Source organism: Mesocricetus auratus, unplaced genomic scaffold (genome assembly GCF_017639785.1).
Source record: "Mesocricetus auratus isolate SY011 unplaced genomic scaffold, BCM_Maur_2.0 Super-Scaffold_100691, whole genome shotgun sequence".
NCBI classification, from domain to species: Eukaryota; Metazoa; Chordata; class Mammalia; order Rodentia; family Cricetidae; genus Mesocricetus; species Mesocricetus auratus.
The window spans coordinates 11,982,945-12,000,724 of NW_024429267.1; the positions used below are offsets into that span (position 1 = coordinate 11,982,945).

At 42.9% G+C, this 17,780-nt stretch overlaps 1 protein-coding gene and 1 long non-coding RNA gene across 7 annotated transcripts in view; one reads left to right on the forward strand and one right to left on the reverse strand.

Moving 5' to 3' along the window:
* Positions 1 to 283: 283 nt before the first annotated feature.
* Positions 284 to 13,350, reverse strand: LOC110341572. Its single transcript, XR_002383539.2, has 3 exons — positions 13,024 to 13,350; positions 2,020 to 2,102; positions 284 to 1,052 (listed from the first exon to the last, which is right to left on the reverse strand). It is a non-coding gene; the product is annotated as an uncharacterized LOC110341572 (long non-coding RNA).
* The window catches only part of Znf280d (zinc finger protein 280D), an 81,642-nt gene continuing 76,357 nt past the window's right edge, over positions 12,496 to 17,780 (forward strand). For 5 of the 6 annotated variants that reach the window (XM_013116097.3, XM_013116100.3, XM_021229386.2 and 2 more), the window contains exon 1: positions 12,504 to 12,643. The gene's annotated coding sequence lies outside the window, so the exon portion shown is untranslated. Of the gene's footprint in view, positions 12,644 to 17,780 lie in introns of all 6 variants that reach the window. The other variant, XM_013116098.3, reaches the window with a different exon arrangement.

Sequence of the window (17,780 nt, forward strand, 5' to 3'; positions counted from 1 at the left end):
CAGTTTTCTAAATAAGTTTCCAAGAGGATTCTTAAAGATATGAAATGGTGTTAAATAAATATGTACATGAGTTTCCAAATCATGTTCATAATTTTTCTTTAGAAGTCTGTGTCTTTAATTAGTAAGATGGGTATTTCTCTTAGCCAGAAAAAGATTAACGTGTGAAAATTAGCATTTGTCAATGCAAGAAAAACCTAAATTTATATATACAAGAAATCAAAAAGCATCATCAAAATTTTATTTATGTATGTGCTACAAAATAAATGCCAGACAAACATCACAATTTTAAAAATGATATTATTTTATTTTTATTTATGTGTATGTGTAGCTGACAGGCTGTGAGTCTGTGTATGAGAGTGTGGTGCCTGTGGAGGCCAGAAGAGATGGAGTTAGACCTACTTGACAGCCACAGGCCTGGATCCAGAATTGAATCCATGTCTTCGGAAGAACAAAAGATGCTCTAATGGCTGAGCTCTTCCACCAGCCCTAACAACACAATTTCTTTTAGGAAGAAAGGAATTCATTTACTGAGCACATCTTGGGGATCATGTTCTGGGCTTTGCTGTCCATATGTGTAGTATTCACTGTTAGGGGGTGGGTATTTTTCTTTTTAACCATGTTTTCATAGAAGATTGAGGCCCAGGCAAGCTTGATGAGTTTCTTGAAGCCACACAGCTTCCTCTTCTTTATAAAGTCAGAATTAAAATTCATTATGATTCTTAAGTCCGAGTTATTTCTGCCTCCTCATAAATCCCACTGGATTTGAAATTAAGAGACCTAGTTTAAAATTGTTTGTTACATAATACTAGTGGCACAGAGGTGAGTGAGCCTTCGCTCCCTTAAGACTATGACAGAGACAGCAGTGCTAGTATAACACCGCTGCTGGAAGGAACGAGAAGATGTGGACAAGGACTCCCCCAGACTCAGCTGAGCTCTTTGCAGCTTCCAGCTTGCTCCCACTTGAACAGACGCGATGCAGTGCAGTTTCATTCTTCGAAATTACACGTTTCACCCGCATGTCACCTTGCACATTTCCAGTGATTCTCCAAGACCTCAGAATACAACATTTAATATCAGTTTTGTTTTAATTTTATACATTCAGCTCCTTCTCAGGATAAAGTTCTAGCTTTAGTCAGATTAATTCACTTCCTTACTGACAAATCAACATGCTTTTAATTAAAGTAAAATGTGCATACTACCATTGTAACTATTTTTAGCTTACAATTCAGTGACATTGGCTAATAATACATTTACATCGCTGTGCGACCTTCATCCCACTTTCCCAAGCAGCATTTCACCACTACACATGTTGAAACGTTCTCACAACTTCTGCTTATGCTCCTGGTCTTGCCCTCGATTGATCTGACTATCGATTGATTTGACTCGGATTTCTGCATCAACGAACTCTTCCCACTCTTTTTTTTTTTTTAAACAATTTTTAAAAGGTGTATTATTTATGTATACAGTGTTCTGCCTACACATAACCCTGAAAGCCAGAAGAGGGCACCAGATCTCATTACAGATGATTGTGAGCTACCATGTGGGTGCTGGGAATTGAACTCAGGACGTCTGGAAGAGCAACCAGTGCTTCTAACTGTGGAGTCATCTCTCCAGTCCAAACTCTTCCCATTCTTGCATCACAAGTGGCAGTTTCTTAGAGGGCACATGTACAGACTCTGAGCTCAGGTTCTATATCAGTTATTTCCTGGTTATATCACCTTGTTCAAGTAAATCAAACTTGTGAAGACCTAGGTATTTCCTGCCCCCCCCACGCACGTGAATACTCAGTGGTTTTCTTTATAACCATTCCCAGACTGTAAGCAATCAAGATGTCTTCAATAGGCAAATAAGCAAACTGTGGTACAGCCACTCAGTGATGAAAACAAATGATGTTTAAGATATGAAACATCATGGAGGAAACTCAAATGCATACTACGTGTATTAGTTACTTTTCTGTTGCTATGACAAAATGCCATGACCAAAAGCAATTTAAGGATGAAAGGGTTTATTTTGGCTTACCATTACAGAAGGTAGGCCCATTATGGCCACAGGAACAGGATGCTGGCCCATCACATTTTCATTTGTACACAGGAAACAGAAAGCTGGAACAGGAAATTAAATGAAGCCTTAGGCTCTCAAAGCCTACCCTGAAGTGAAGCAGTCTTTTAGTAAGGCTAATCTAACTCCTAAACAATGGTTCTCAACCTTCCTAAAGCTTTGACCCTTTAACACAGTTCCTCATGTTGTGGTAACCCCCAACCATAAAATTATTTTCATTGCTACTTCATAACTAATTTTGATACTGTTATGAATTGTAATGTAATACTGTGTTTTCCAATGGTCTTTGGTGACCCCTGTGGAAAGGGATTGTGACCCACAGGTTGACAACCACTGTCCTAAAGCTTTCATAACTTCCTCAAACAATGCCATTAACTGGGGACTCATGTTCAAATACGCTATAGGGGACATTTCTCATCTACACTACAGATGCTTGAAAAGGCTACAATGCACATGATTCTAAGTATATCCCATTCTGAAAAAGGCAAGACTATTTAGACAATAAGATCAGTGGGTCCCAGAAGTTTAACTGGTAGGAGGGAGGGATGGGTAGACAGAGGAGAGGGGGTTGTAGTATAAACCACTCTTACTGACACTATAATGTTACATATAGGACCTTGTCAAACCCATAGACTTGAACAACACAGATTGAACCCTGATGGAAATTATAGGTGATTGTCACAAATGTAGTATATCCTGAAGTGAAATGTTACTAATAAGAGAATGTTACTAATAAGAGAATGTGAGGAAATATGAGAGAGTTATCTGTATTTTCTGTTCAACTTTTTAATGGATAAAGAAACAGCCAATTAGAAGGTGCATCATAAAAAATTATGCAGAACATAACACAGACACACACACACCTGAAAAAAAAAACCCACAGGAAATACAGAGGAGCCCAAGAAGTCTTATACTCATTTAATGAGAATGATAAAAGAAAAGGTAAGAGAAAATATCATAGAGGCAACACTATAAGGAAAATAGTTAAGAATATTCCAGAACAGATGAAGAACAATTTAGCCATTCATGACAATACTCAAATATTTATGGCCCAGGCTAGTGTGTGTGTGTGTGTATGTGTGTGTACATATATATTTAAACACTTTCTTTGTGTTTTAGTTATATATTTGTGTCTGTGTGTGGGTACCTTCAGAGGCCAGCGGAATGTGCTGGATCTCCTGCTGCTGGAGTTGCAGGTGTTACAGGTGAACTTCTGGATGAGGATGCCAGGAACAGAATTCAGATCCTCTGCATGGTTAGCCATGGGGATTAATTACTAAGCCATCTCTCAGGCCCCTGCTGTTATGTTTTAAAAATACTGATATCCTTGTGCTCTGAAAATAAACTTCATCTGTATGTTGCTATCTGCCATTAAAAATGTCACCTTTGGGCCGGACATACAGCACAGCACATACAGAGAACTCAGTATTAGCTTAAATAACTCTGATTATTAGCCAGGCGTTGGTGGCCCACGCCTTTAATCCCAGCACTTGGGAGGCAGAGGCAGGCGGATCTCTGTGAGTTCGAGGCCAGCCTGGTCTACAAGAGCTAGTTCCAGGACAGCCTCCAAAGCCACAGAGAAACCCTGTCTCGAAAAACCAAAAAACAAAACAAACAAACAAACAAACAAAAAAAAAAAACAAAAAAACTCTGATTACTAGTCTCAATCCTTGTCTCAAAATGGGTGTGGGGGGGGTACTTTCACACTAGATAAATTGTATCCATAGCTGTCATTGGTTTCAGTTCCAAAATAAGAAATTAACATCTTGATGCTTCATGGTTAGTTCTGGCATACAGATTTTAGTGGAAAAGTGTTATTTAATATTTTCTAGTCTAAATTATTGATGATATGGTTTATGGTATTGAGCCCAAGAACACTGGCAGCCCATTTGTAGTTTACAGTGGAACACAAATTGCTTTCTGAAGACAACCTCATCCTTACTCCTAGCATTGATCATCCTGAAAGGACTCCAATTACCAGGTGGAGTGATTTTCTATTCAGTTGGCCTTTTGCATGTTTTAGTATTCAGTAGAAAACGTCAGTGCTTCCTCTAGTTCTGCTGATTATTAAAACATAGACTGCTATATTCAATTACCAATAATGAGTCTTTATATTCTAGATTTTTCTTGGGGAGTGAATTTCAAAGTCACAGCTGTTTACTATTTTCTCAACACTCAGTTGAAACTAATACAGAGGAGAGCAGCCTGCAGGACTGCCGTCACCCATTTCTCTGGTACACTAAGATCTACCTCTATGTGAAGAAGTCACATGGAGACTCTTACCTAGAAAGACCCACATTCAAACAGCTGGGCTCCCCTAAGAAATAGACAACAGGCATATGTTTATGACTGAGTACCTGCATCTGCTTCAGGTGGTATTTCACTAGGGGTAAGCTTTAGTAAGGGTGTATGATGGGGGATGCTCTACGTAGCTGAGGAAGGAGTAACAGGTCTGTGTGGGAACAGACCTTGGCCGGAGACCCACTTCCCCATCAGCCTGGGAGTCGGCAGCTGTAAGACAATGTTTACTAAAAACAGGCTTACTAAAAACGTGTTTACTGAAAACAATCCGGTGTCCATAAGAAATGTTTACAGGAGCAATAAGTTCCTGAAAAGGGCTCGCCCATGGGAATGCCCTGACCTCAACCTTTCCAAAGACTAACCCCCTCTTCCTGACCCACCCACCGCAGTCTCTGGGGTCAGAGCAGAACCAGCCAGGGGTAAGGAAGGGAGTGGAAGCTTTTCTTGAGGGAAGCCTTTCTTGGGAAGTTTTCTTGAGCCTACTGGTCTCTGTGTCATCAATGACACCCTTGCCACATTCTCGGATACAGGCTGTGCAGCGGGCGCAGCAGGTACGGATATTCTCCGGTAAGATAAAATCATGTGGAAATACATAGATTAATAGAAATGTATTATTAACTAAGAGAGAGGTAGCCAATAAGAAGGCTGAGTCATTGGCCAGTTTCTAATTAATATAAGTTTTTGTGTGTTTATTTGGGTTTGAAGGGTGGCAGGACCAGACAGAACAGAAACTCTGTCTACACTTGTTGGCATAGCTTTAGTTCTGTTTTTTTTTTTTTTTGTTTTTGTTTTGGTTTTTTGTTTTGTTTTGTTTTGAGACAGGGTTTCTCTGTATTGCTTTGGAGGCTGACCTGGAACTCACAGAGATCCACCTGCCTCTTCCTCCCGAGTGCTGGGATTAAAGGCATGCACCACCAACGCCCGGCTAGTTCTGATTTTTAAAAGAGTTGCTTAATTTTTATTTTATGTGTTTGGATGTTTTGCCAGCATGCCTGTGAACCACACGTATGTAGTGCCTGTGGTGGCCAGAAGAGGGGGCTGAATCTTCTGGAGCTGGTATTATAGTTGGTTGTGAGACATCTTGTGTGGTGTTCTCTGGCCTCTGGCCTTGGATACACACACACACTTCCCCCAACTCTGCTATACATAAATAAATAAATTTTAAAAAGAACTATGAAATGTTTCATAAATTTGGTTTCAGACCTATACAAGGGCTAGGGTAGTCTTCCGGTTTCACTTCAATTTTAGTATATGTGCTGCTGTACAGAACACCAACCCTGGCTGTTCTGAGCCTTTCCTTTATCAAGAGGGTTATCTGTCTTTTGAGATGATGTAAGTAAGAGGTTAGCCACTGCGTACTATCAGTCTTCAGTTGCCCAGCCGGCTTTGCCTGCTCTATTATCACTGGGTGGCTATGCTGTGTTTATGTTGTGTGTGCGCACATGTGAATAGTACATCACCACTTTTATCATTTACCAGGATTAGTAATTGTTGCTATCATAAACAACTCTTAAATCTGAGTCTTACAAGCCAATAAAGGGTTATTTTTTGCTCTAGGCAGTCCAATGAGGATAAGGGTAATAAGAGACCTAATGTCTTTCCACAAAGTGCTGCTGCCATCGCCCTAGCATCCCAGGCTTTTTATTCTGGCTACATTGAGAAACAAACTGGAACTCGAAAGAAGTTTATGTTGGGCGATCCCCACATTTTTACTAGCTACACATAGTCACAAAGGCTGAGGTGGATCCAAGAGTGGTAGAGATAGCCAAAATTCATCATTTTCCTTGTTTTTCAGCTGCTGATGACAACTCAAAGTGGGCTTGTTGAAAGGAAAACCTTTTTCTTTATCCTCTTAGGTTCAGTTGTTGAGGGCACTGATCACTAGCCTGAAGTTTAGCAAGAGGAGATGCATACTTAAGTCACTGTCGGTAAAGGAGCCCAGAAAAAACTCTGACTCTAGGGGATCATTAGCATTTGGGTCTTAGATGGTCCTAAAGGGGAAGGAGAGAACAAACAGGACTTCTTAGAGTTGGGGCAATGAAAGGGCACTTACAGGAGATTAATGATGTGTAGGAAGGTCATGCTGGCCCTTTGGAGAACAGAGACAGTGTGGTGATATATTGTTTATGATTTATTAAAGCCACTGAAGATCACAGAAGCAAAGCAGCCAAGCTAGTAGATCTTACCTCTACCCAGCTGAAATGGCAATCCTGTCTCCACAATTCTCAGAGACTGAAGGCTCTGAATTCCTGTCTCCTCCTTTTATTCCTTTCTCTGCCCATCCACATTTTCCTAGTGCTGGGATTAAAGGAGTTTGATCCCAGCTGCTGAGATCACCTTTGTGTGAGCTGTTTTTTTTTGTTTTGTTTTGTTTTTTGTTTTTTAAAGACACTAACAGAGATCTGTCTACCTCTTAATCCTGAGTCCTGGGACTAACCGCCTGGCTTCTATAGCTAATTAGTGTGGCTTTGATAAATTATAAATAATATATCTCCTCAAGGCAGTATGAAGGTTTTGTCATGATGTCTGTCTCAGTATAGTGCCAATTCTCATGGTCTGATAACAGGAGCCATCCTTTTCTGTTGCTCTCTGGAAGGGACTCATAACAATTGGATTACTTGGGATTATTTTGAAAGGTTCCACTTTGGGAGAGATACAAGATTTCAGGAGCTCAAAAACATTCAATTAAATATAACTGTTATGCCACAGAAACTTCTATTGGAATTCTTCAGGAAGAATTTAACCCATATAACAAAGAACTCTAGAGATACCATGGGCCCTAACCAACCAGGGTATCTATTAAGTCACATGACTAAGAAGTCTAGCAAGAGCAAGGGGTTCAGGCTGGGTTTGATCTTGAGGTTTATGAGGCTCCCTGGAACTGGCTTCCTTTCCCTGCCATTGATCTTTCTGGCCTTTCCTGCTCCCAGGGCTAGCTTTATTATCAGCTGGCTTTCTCCAGTAGCAGAAGAATAAACAGAGATTACAATGCTTCGCATTCTAATACTACACTATCCAGAGGAAGAAAAAAAGACAAGAGTCCTGAGCTTCATGTTTGTAGACCTCTGTGTTAGGTCCAAAGGAAACACCAGTTCCCCAAACTCCAAAAGGCAGTCCAGTGAGCTCAACCTGGACTGTAGGAGGATTCCTGGTGGTTAGATAAAAAAAGCCAGCATGCCCCAGGAACTTGTCTAAGCAGTTCCCACCTACCAAAAGGAGTCATTTCCCTTACCTCTGGCAGAAGATTAGCATATCAAAGCTATTAGCATATCAATCTGACCTCCAGGATCCTTGTGTATCACAAGTACCTGTTACACATTTCAAAGTCCACACAAACATCCCAGCCCTTCTCATCTCCCTCTCCACGATGAACTCCACCCTGCTCACAGCTTCTTTTCCCCCAGCTACTCATTCTCCTTATAACCCTGCTATTCTTGATAGTTTCTTTCTCTGCTCCAGCTTCTCTCACTATGATTTCTCTATTCTCTGTCCCCTACTATTCTTCCCTTTTTCAAAGACAGCCCTGGCCAGGTCCAGTCTGCTGGCTGTGTTCAATCTACTTTTCTCTCTCTCTGCTCTGGACTCCTCCAGATGCCTCTGGCTGTTCCCTCTCTCATACCTACAATAAAGACCTCCCCCTCAACCACACCATGGAGTGGTCATGTTTATATACCCTGAAACAAGAACTGTCATTGGCAGAGTGTCAGGTCAGTCTGACTGAAACAGGCACACAGAAACTGCTAAAACACATGGACTTCTCACTTATGTCCACAAGGTAACTAAAAAGCCTACCACCTTTGCCTTAATTTTGTGTGCTTTATTTTGGGTCTGTTGTGCCCAAATTCTGAAACTCCCAAATCACCAACAGAGCCATTTCAATGCATAAGCAAAGAGTCTTCTATTGTTGTTTAATGAGCTAACTCCATTAACTTAGGCCTTTCATGTATTCACCAGGGGACGGAGAAAGACCCAGGGGAACCATGAGGCAGAGGTGGAGGGTGAGGGGCACATAAGGGGAGTATCTAGGGGTATGCTATAGTCTCAGGATTGGTGTGCTTCTGGGGTTGGGTGACCTGTCCTGTGTTGATTGGTTAACTGGTTGTTATGGCCTATAGGCCTTCCCTGGGTATCTGACTTTAAGAGTATCTGTGTGTTCTCTACTCCTCCAATCTAAGTGTTTCAACAGGCAAAGGTTTACTGATGATCAGAAGGGCATTCTGCCCTGCTCATAGAAAAAAACAAACAACAACAAAACAGGGATCGCTCTGTCTGGGACAGGGAGTTTCCATGGTTTGTATTCTTCTTTTTTTTTTTTTTAAATGAGATTCTAGGAACCAAAGAGAACGTTTTTTAAAAAATTATTTTAATTTTAAATAGCTTGTTTTACTTGTCAATCCCAGTTCCCTCTCCCTCCCCTCTTCCCGCACTCCCATCCCCCCCAGCCTCCCCTCCATGGTTTGTATTGTAACCCTAGTGCTGATTGTCTTTTTCCCACTGGCTGGAGTACAACCTCACAGTCTTTCGTGATGATTCATCAGTTTTAAAAGAATCAGGGAAAAGAAAATGAAGTAAAACAGAAATGGGTGTGCCACAAAGGTCACTTCAGTTAGAAGAATGCAGTATTGTAAACAAAAGCTTTAGCAGGTGGGGCAGAATTCAAACATTTGCATAAAAGTTTTACTTGGTAGGGGAGTTAAAATAATTTGAATTTGAAAAGTTTTATGTTTAACAGAGACAGAAAACAAACAAAAAACCAAACAAGCCAGAACTACTGTTTAATGTTTCTTACTCTCCTTAAGGTTTAAGGCAGAAAAGTAAGTCATTATTGTTGAATATCAGGGAGATCAAAGCCTCACTGGATGGACCCTCTGTAGTCGAGGACCTGCACACTAGAGGGTGAAGTAGCACCCTGAAAAATCAGCTTTCTCTTGCAAGCAGTAAGAGCTTCCTCAGACCACCTTGCAGGAACTAGACAAATGTTTCTCAACCTGTGGACTTAGACACCAAAAGGATATCTTGCATAGCAGATATTTACAGTAAGATTCACAATATTCACAAAATTACAGTTATGTAGTAGCAATGAAATTTTTTTATTTATATGAATTGATGTTTTGCCTGCATGGATGTCTGTATGAAAATGTTGGATCTACTGGAACTTGAGTTACAGACAATTGTGAGGGGTTCATGTTGGTACTGGGAATTGAACCTGGTTCCTTTGGAGGAACAGCCGGTGTTCTTAACTAATGAGCCATCTCTCCAGCTCACAATGAAATAATTTTATGGTTTGGGGTTGTGACAGCTATTCTTTGTTGTAAACTTGACTAAATCTGGAATGAACTTCAATAAAGAAATGGAGGACACATCTTTTCTTTCTTCTTTTTTGTTTTTTTGAGACAGGGTTTCTCTGTATTGTTTTGGAGCCTATCCTGGAACTCACTCGATAGACCAGACTGGCCTCTGCCTCCCCAGTGCTGGAATTAAACACCAATGCCCAGACATGTGATCTGGATCTTGTGTCCAGAAGTCAACAAGCCTTCAATCTAGATGTTGAGGCTGAAAGATACAAGCTTTTGATAGGGATCTTGAGGGATGACACATCCCTTTAATCCAGATCTTGAGGCAGGAAGGCACACCTTTAACTTGAGCCACACCTTCTGCTGGAAGCCTATATAAGGTGGATGGAAGAAGGAAGGAGTTGTTGGTCCTTTGCCTGCTTGCCCTTACTTTGTCAGCACATCCATTCCTTCATTGGTGTTGGAGCCTAATTCTTTGGGATTCCAGCATATACAGAAGACCAGCTGAGACATCTGGACTAAGCAACTACCAGGTTCTTGGACTTTCTGTTCACAGCTAGCCATTGTTGGACCGCAGCCTGTAAGTCATTCCAACAAATCCGTGTGTGTGTGTGTGTGTGTGTGTGTGTGTGTGTGTGTGTGTATACATAATGTATATTCATTCTGTAAATTCTGCAACTCTAGAGAACCCTGACTAATACAGGGGTCATGACAAAGTGAGGAAATATATTAAAGGGTCACAGCATTAGGAAGGTTGAGAACCATTGAGCTAGATGGAAACAAAGAACAGTAAGACCATATCTAGGACTGCTCAATTATGCATACACCTTGTCCTTGCTACAGTTCTTCCTCTATGGTGCACGCCTTTAATCCCAGCACTGGGGAGGCAGATGTGGGAACAAGAGATCTTGGCCGGAGGACCACTTCTCCATCAGCCTGGGAGCATAGAGAAAACATGTTTACTAAAAACATGTCTACTAAAAATAATCTGGTGCCCGTAATCACAAAGAAAAACATGTTTACCGGAGCAATAAGTTTCTGATAAGGACTCACCAATGGAAACACCCTGACCCTGACCTTTCCAATGACTAACTGCCTCTTTCTGACCCCCGGTATCAGTGCATATAACCAGTCAGGGTAAGAAGCCTTCTTTCACCGACTGGTCTCTGTGTCATCAACCCCAACACCCTCCACAGATTCTCGGTCCCACTAGGGCACCTATGGGGAACTTTTGCTTAATTTGGTGTAGGAAGATCCACATCTTCAATACAGATCATTTGAGCTGAGAACCCCACCTCTACCCTGGCCACACCTTCTGCTGGAAGCCGATATACGAACATGGAAGAAAAGAGAGCTTCCTTCACAGGCATGACAGCCTACTTCTTGGCAATTCCAGGGTATATACTAAAGATCTCTGAGACATCCAGTTTGAACTGAGCAACTACTGGGTTCTTGGGCTTTCTAAAGTTCATGGCCGGTTGTTGGATTAGTTGGACTGGAGAGATGGCTGAGGTTAAGAGCACCTGGCTGGTCTTCCAGTGTTCCTGAGTTTAATTCCCAAAAACCACATGGTGGTTCACTACCATCTGTAATGAGATCTGGTGCCCTCTTCTGGCATACAGGGATACATGCAAACAGAACACTGTACACATAATAAATAATTAAATCTTTAAAAAGTCATTCTAATAAACCCCTTTCTATATACATAGAGAGATTCATTCTAGAAGTTTGGTTACTGTAGAGAACCCTGATTAGTACAGGCAACTGAGATGGTGACTGCATTGCCCAGCTGTCCTTTTCACAGTGGACAACTCCTAATTATTCACACTGCTGAGCCCTCTTTAAGTGTCATCTTTCTGTCTTTCTGATGGGTCTTGCTCCTTGCTGGCTTCCATGCCCGGGCTCTGTGGTTCTCCTGCTGGGTTCCTAGATACCTTTCCTAACACCTGCAGTGACTTACTTTGCATAGATATCAGCTTTCTGCTTTTGTCCCCTTTGAAATCTGCTGTGTCTCTTAAAACCTTTTGTAGCTATTCTCTACGTGTTAAATGTATTTTTAGTAATTAAGACTGGAATTAAAATTAGTTGTGATTGCCACAGACCTCTATCTACGGATATACAGGTTGTTTAAATTTATTTTATGTGCGTTTGTGTTTTCCCTGCCTAATGGTCTGTGTGCCACTTTAGTGCCTGGTGCCTCCCGAAACAAGAGGGCGTCCGATCTTCTGGAGCTGGAGCTAAGGAGTGTTGACACCGAACCTGGGCCCTCTGGGAGAGCAACAAGGATCTTAACCCCTCAACAATTTATCGTTGTTTTAAAAAAATGACATCGTGGACACACAAACGTTCATCTACGTTTCTGACACAGGACAGGGCCAAGTTTCTTTACAGATCTGACCTGCAAAGTGTTTTTATAAACGCACTGGCCATGGTTTTCCCTTTTTCCAATTACAGGCTACTACTGTTCCTACGACAGGGATGAAAAAGAGACCCTAACAAAAGCGTACGTTAAAAAAATATTGACAACATCATAGAAGCTGAATTCCTTTTCCTCTCAGGTTCACTCTTCGTGTCCCGTAACCCTCGCACACGGGAGTCCGGAACTCCCGGCTTTGTGCCCACAGGTTCCAGGCCTGGGGTGGCCGAAGAGCACCACGGCCTACCTCAGCCGGTCCCCGAGTGGCCTCTCTGGCTTCCGGGGCACGACCGGCCCCGCGGCCTTCGAGGGCCCGCGACACGGCGCACATGGCCGCGCTCGCCTCCCGCGTTGGCGGGAAGACGGGGAGCGCGGACGCGTGAGGCCGGCTCAGAGCCTACCCATGAGGCAGCGCGCCGCGGCTCGCGACGCCCCCTCCCCCATCGCGGCGCTCGGCAGCCGCTCCGCGATGGGAGCCGCCGCGGTCGCGGCGCACAGCCCGCGCTCCTCCCTCGCCTCCTCCTCTTTCTCCTCCTCCTCAGGGCTCCAGTCAGGCCGAGCCGCTCCGCTCACGGTAAGCGCCCCCCGCCCCGCGCGGCCGCCCGCTCGCCCGCCCGCCCGCCCGCCCGCCCGCGAAGGCCCTCCCGCGCGGCCGCGCCGCCGCACTCCGGGGGCGCCGGGTGGGGGTCTCGGGCCGCAGCGCGTCGGCGGGAGCACCCGGGCCCGGCCGGGCAGGGGCCGGCTGCGCGTGGGGCTGGCCCGCCATCTTGCCGGGCCTGGCTCGGGAGGGATCCCGGTGCGACGAGGCGAGGCGGACGGCTGAGCGGCGGCCCACAGTACAGGCCGCCCGGCCTTCGCCTCGGCTCGCCGCCTCACCGCAGCGCAGGCCCGCGCGTCGCTCTCTCCTCAGCCGGGCATTGCTCTCCGGAGACGTCTCCCCTCGGTCCTTTGTACCTTGTCCGCGGGCGTGTGGCGGAGACCCGAGCTCCTCACAACGCAACCCACTCGAGTCTTCACGCAAGAGCTGAACCCCAATGGCGTCCGCAGGAACAGCCACAGAGGCCCTGCCTTTGCTAGACGGCCGCTCCTTTCCAGGCTCACATCCTTCTTTCTTGTCAAAGGGATGTCCCCACTCTGTCACACAAGTCCCGTTATTGTCTACACGAGAAGGGCTTTGAGGAGCAGCGAGCCCGACAGATTTTTCCAGCCGGGCTTTGCAGGTTTCACTTACTAAACCACAAACGAGTGATCGCGTTTTGAGGTTTTAGGCTGCTCAAGAGATGGTGTTTTCACGACTCACCTGCAGTTGTAAAGCATTAGGAGATATTCTAGAGAGGAAAAAAAAAATGGACGTTAACCTGCTGCGAGCGTGGAGACCTTTGGCTTTGCGAAGATCGGTTTTTCTATTAAGTCTGCCATACTTAAACATTTGGATTTATTGTTTCCAAGTTTGGACTGAGTCAATCTAAATAATTGGATGCCTTTTAGTGCCCTTAAGCATAAAATCACACGAGGGAAGTAGAAAGTATAAAAGCCTTCTTTTGCCATTTGTAAGGTTGGCCTTTGAGAGATGACTGTACCAACTCAGGCTGTCTGGATGGATGGAAAGAATAGGATGGTGAGATTTGAGGACCTTGTACGTTTGATTGTCCAATACACACAACACCATTGTAATTTTTTCTTGCATTTGTATCTGTCATTGATGTCACTTAATGTATTCCTTTGGGCCCCTTTCCAAAGGGAGAATTTTTTGAAGGTCAGCCTCAGAGATGACTTCAATGAGAACGCTTGACTACCAGGGCCAATTACAGAACCATGAGTTTAATGACTGCTTATTCAGTGCTCACCCCTCTGTTGTATGTCCTGTCTTCGTGACAATGAGATGGGTGAGAATAGGCAAGGAGGCATAGGCCTCCATATTTAAGAAATTCTCTTCGACTTACCATTCTTTTACATTTTGATTTTTGAGGCCATATATTGTCTTTGGATGTTATCAGTGATCATGTTTTTTATTAAACATATTGGAAATTTGAATATAGCAAATTTAGATGCCCACTACCTAGTGTGAATATTTGTCAGTATCTTGCCACATTTGCTTTGTCTCGATCTACTGAACATATTGTTTGTTGCAGATGTGACAGTTCACCTTTAAGTACTGGATATGTACATAATAAAGATGAAGGCCATTTTCCTGTATACTATAACACAGTACCATGAATAAGAAAGATAAGGATGTTTGCTAAAATTTGGTAAATTTGTGTGGTACATATTTTTATACTATTTCATAAATCATGTAGAATACTTCATATCTTAAAATGTGGGGAGACTTAGTAATCCTAGCTTTGCTCTCTTAGTTAAAATGTTGACTTTTCTGTTTGTAATTAGCATGCAATCTGTGGTGTGGTTTTAGTGCTTAGTATGAATTTACCTGTATCTGTCTGATTAAATAGAGGGACAAGTTCTTTAGGAATAAATAGAAGTAGGAAGAAGAGGAACAGTTTTGGAGAGTAGAATGTTTAAGAAACTTGGAATTGCCCAGATGTGGTGGGGTATGCTATCCTAGCACTCTGGGAGGCAGAGGGAAGTGGATCTTCCTATGGGAACTAGACCAGCAAGCAGGGTGGTGTAGTCCTTTTCTCAAACAAACAAAACCCTTGGAATGTTTCTACCCTGTAAGAGGTAAGGAGAGAACAGTGGAAAACATTTCCCTTTGAAAGTTTCGAGTTTGTAGCAGTAGTGAGCCGTGAAAATCTAAGGTATCGAGTCAAGTAAGACATGAGTCCTGCCAGACCCAACCCTTGGCTCTACCCACATCAGCCCGACTTCAGAACCTTCATCCAGTGACTGCAGACACCCACAGCTAAACATTGAACTGAACTCCTGGAACCCAGTGACAGAGAGGGAGGAATGATGAGCAAAGGGGTCAAGACAGGGTTGGTGAAAGCCACAGAAACTGCTGACCTGAACAAGGGGGAACTCTTGGACCCCCCGACTGATGACTGGGAGGCCAGCATGGGACTGATCCAGACCCCCTGAACGTAGCTGTCAGTGAGGAGGCCTGGACAATCTATGGGACCCTGGGAAGTAGATCAGTATTTATCCCTGGCATACAAATGGACTTTGAGTGCCCCTCCCACAGTGAGGGATGCTCTCTCAGCCTGGACTCTTTGGGAAGGGCCTAGGCCCTGCCCTGAACGAATGACAGACTCTGGATATCCTCATGGAGGGTCTCACCCTACTTGGGGAATGGAGTGGGGATTGAGTGTGGGGGCTTGGAGGGAGTGGGGGTGAGGGGAGGGAGAGGGAGCTGGAGCTGGGATTGACAGTTGAAGCAAGCTTGTTGCTAATTTAAAAAAAAAAATCTAAGATAGCTTGCTGTGGGAGAACCATAAATCTTAGTGTCTCATTTCTCTCTAGTTTAAGTGTAGTATGCACTCCTTCAGGCAAGTGTTTTTCTTTTCTCAACATTACCTTTTTTAGTAGAGAAGAGTAAAAGAGTAAATAGCATGCATGCCTGTTATATTTATTCAATAGAAAGTTTATAACTATATATATATATATATTATTTTTTGGTTTTTTTGGTAGACCAGGCTGGCCTGGAACTCACACAGAACCACCTGCCTCTGACTCCCAAGTGCTGGGATTAAAGGTTTTCACCACCACCACCTGGCATAGTCTCCCTCTCTTAAAATATTACTTATTCATTGATGTTAGAGTTTGAGAAAGTTTATCTGGATACCTGGTATGAAGCCTCCAAGATTTCCTTTATAAAGTACACTTACACTGTCACATCTGTCTTGCTGCTATGTTCATTCATCTTCTGGTTTATCTAATTGTGACTAGTCAACTTTCTTTTCTGTTAGGCAAAGAGTAGTAAAAAAATGTGAAATTTTAACCACATTCAGTGAGAACTAAAAGCAGATGAAGATCAGTGCATATCAATCCAAAGTACACATCATAAAGTATGTCATGTTGATGTAAAGGGTATTTTGAGTTAAGGACAACTGAGAATCAACAGATAGCAGGAAGAATTTTGCTGTGTTTGCCTAAGGACAAGACTTGAATTTCTCTCATATCTGAAAGAGGTTAATTTGCATCAACATACCTTGTTAAAAAATAGGTCTTTTATTTTTAGTTTTTTGTTTTGTTTTGTTTGACAGAATCTTATGTAGCTCAGGCTGGCCTTGTAGCCAGAGGCTTTTATGTGTTGCCTGGTCCTGCAAGCTGCTTATAAAATAATCACTCAGGGTCAATATCAACTATAATACTTTGGCCGATGCCTCAGGCTTATTACCAGCTAGCTCTTACATACGAGTTAACTCTTTTCTTTGTTTGTTTGGTTTTTTTTTTTTTTTTTTTGGTTTTTTGAGACAGGGTTTCTCTGTGGCTTTGGAGGCTGTCCTGGAACTCGCTTGGTAGTCCAGGCTGGCCTCGAACTCACAGAGATCCGCCTGCCTCTGCCTCCCGAGTGCTGGGATTAAAGGCGTGCGCCACCAACGCCGGGCTGAGTTAACTCTTTTCTATTTATCTGAATTGCTTACCAGTGGTGCTCTGGCATATTGCTCCTCGGGTAGCTTTTTCCCTGTTATATCTCTTAGATTCCCCTCCTATATTCTGCCCTGCCATAGGCCAAAGCAGTTTTATTCATCAGCCAATAAAAACAACACGTATTGGCAGTGTACAGAAGGGTGTCCCACATCATGGCCTGGTACTGATATTATGGCCAAAGATGACCTTGCTTCCTGAGTTTTGAAATTTGAGGCATATGGCACCATATCCAGCTTTCCAGTGATTTATTCTTGCTCAGATCCTAAACTCTTTTTTGATAAAATGATACATAAATCTTGAAATCTAGCCATTTTTGTGAGTTTTAGTCTTCTATGAGCCCGAGAATAGGAAGTTTGTGTACCTTTTCTTTTCCTAACTTTAATTAACTCACAAGCCTCTAGGTAATGAATCTGTGTATGAGTAGAAGTTTGTATTCCCTGACACAGACTATATAAGGATGATGTCAGTCTTACCTGTTGAAAATTGATGTGACATTTGGTGAAAACCCATAAGGATACTGAAAAGTGAAAGATCTTGCATTAGTCAGATTTATTTTACTCTTTATCCTTTTTCTAGGCAGTTGAATCATCATTCAATTTTCATTTTCTTTGTTTTTACCATAGTTAAGATTGAGCAGTAGTAACCTAGAATGGTGGAAGTAGCACAAGATTTCAAGATGTAGGAAAAACACAAATCCCTAAGGTCCCACAGTGTATTTCAGTTATGTAAAAGGATACTTTTGTAGAACCATGTAAGATAGAATGAGTTTGATTCTGTTTAAAAGCAGTAAGGGCTGGTGTGATGGCTCAGTGGGTTCAAGTGTTTGCTGCCAGGCCTGTTAATGTGAATTTTATTCCCTGGACCAACATGGAGGGAGGAGAGAACTGACCCCCACATGTGTGTTATGCATGTGCATACACACAAACAAATGTAATAAATTTTATTTTAAACTAGTCAGCAAATTTCCCCTTATTTTTTGAAAATCTCTAGGAAACAACAAAAGTCATGAAGTACTTGAAGAAGGAAAAAAGTGTTCTGTGAACACTAATAATTTGGACTGATTGGTTAATTGTATAGGGTTTTTCCTAGTTAATGCATAAATTAGACCAATCTGTCTAATCTCCGCCCCCCCCCCCCTTTTTTTATGAGACAGGTTTCTCTGT